The sequence below is a fragment of the Gorilla gorilla genome, chromosome 13 (assembly GCF_029281585.2).
Source record: "Gorilla gorilla gorilla isolate KB3781 chromosome 13, NHGRI_mGorGor1-v2.1_pri, whole genome shotgun sequence".
NCBI classification, from domain to species: Eukaryota; Metazoa; Chordata; class Mammalia; order Primates; family Hominidae; genus Gorilla; species Gorilla gorilla.
In genome coordinates this window covers 15,439,904-15,441,735 of record NC_073237.2, presented here as the reverse complement: position 1 = coordinate 15,441,735, position 1,832 = coordinate 15,439,904, and the positions used below count along the sequence as shown (strand labels likewise).

Below are 1,832 nucleotides of genomic sequence, written 5' to 3'. Positions count from 1 at the left end.
TGAATTGGGTGCTAAAAATAAAATGAGAGAACACAAAATAACAAAAATTGATTTCTAAAGATGGAGGGCAAAGGGCATTAGGAATATAGATAGTGTGCACCCTATACAGGCATGATTGTAAATGTATTCATTATATATAGAGAGTAATAATTATATATATATATAATTATTTGGCTTAGAAAAGAGTGCAGGGGGTATATTATCAAGAATTTAGCATCAAGGTTAATCAAGAATAAGTGAGTAAAATAAAAATAATAATGATGGTAATAATTTCAAACACTGAAGAAAGAACATTGATGATATGAAGTCATTTTTTTTCAGATCTACAAAATATGTTTCTTCTATGCCATTAGGATGAACACAGTTTTCACTTATGTTATCTTTTAAAAATGCCTTTAATTGTCAAGCTAGCATTAGAATCTCAGCCAACATCTTCCATCTTCTCTTCCACATTTTTACATTCTTTCAGGATCACAGGCCTAAGACCCATGACCTGGTCACCTGTCATTTGGCCTTTGTCCACCTAGTAATGCTCTTCACTGCAATGGAGTTTTTGTCTCCAGACATGTTTGAGTCACTGAATTTTCAGAATAACTTTAGATGTAAAGCTTTCTTTTTTTTTTTTTTTGGAGATGGAGTCTCACTCTGTTGCCCAGGCTGGAGTGCAGTGGCACGACCTCAGCTCACTGCAAACTCCACCTCCCGGGTTCACGCCATTCTCCTGCCTCAGCCTCCCATGTGGCTGGGACTACAGGCGCCTGCCACAACGCCCGGCTAAATTTTTTTGTATTTTTTAGTAGAGACGGGGTTTCACCGTGTTAGCCAGGATGGTCTTGATCTCCTGACCTCGTGATCCACCCGCCTCGGCCTCCCAAAGTGCTGGGATTACAGGTGTGAGCCACCGCGCCCAGCCTAAAGCTTTCTTCTATTTGCACAAGGTGATGAGGGGCCTCTCAATCTGCACCACCTGCCTCCTGAGCATGCTCCAGGCCATTACCATCAGCCCCAGCACCTCCTGGTTGGTGAGATTTAAACATACATTTACAAAATACGATATCCTGGGCTTATTCGTTTTTTGGTTTAACAATTTGTCTTTCAGTAGTGACATGATAATCTACACTGTAGGTTATTCCAATGACCCAGATGATTTTGAATATCAGCAAATATTGCACATTTTTCCCAATGAATGTCCTCATCAGGGCGCTATTTCTTATGCTGTCATTATCCAGAGATGCCTTCTTCATAGGAATCACGCTGCTCTCAATTATATACATGGTCCTTCTTTTGTCCAGGCATCAGAGGCACTCCCAGCACTTTCACAGCAGCAGCCTTATATTAAGGACCTCTCTAGTGAAAATGGCCACCAAGACCATCCTGATGCTGGTGAATTTCTTTGTGCTGATGTACTCAGTGGACTTCATCCTCTCATCATCCGCAATGCTGTTATGGGTAATTGGCCCTGTCACCTATGGTGTCCACAAGTTTTTGGTCAATGCCTATGCCACTGTCAGTCCTCTGGTGCTAATCAGATCTGATAAAAGAATCATCAATATTCTGCAAAAGTTGCAATGGAAGTGCCATCTATTTTTAACAAGTTGGTGATAAAATTTTCTAAAAATTATTTCTTTGTGATCAATTAAATTATACAAAAAGCACATAATTTTCTTTCTGATTTAAATAAAACATGTGAATTGTACTTTTATAATATCTCAATATCTTTTAATTTTTTGGTGCCAAGAACTTTGTGCTTTCCTCAATTCAATGTCCACTATGATTTTGTATTCTCAAGGTCTGTCTCTCACCCCTTCATTTTAATTTTACCTTTATACAGG

General features: G+C 39.0%; 1 pseudogene; it reads left to right on the top strand.

The window, feature by feature from the left end:
* The first annotated feature begins 373 nt into the window (after positions 1-373).
* Positions 374-1,602, top strand: LOC101129808 (putative vomeronasal receptor-like protein 4; annotated as a pseudogene).
* The last annotated feature ends 230 nt before the right edge of the window (positions 1,603-1,832 follow it).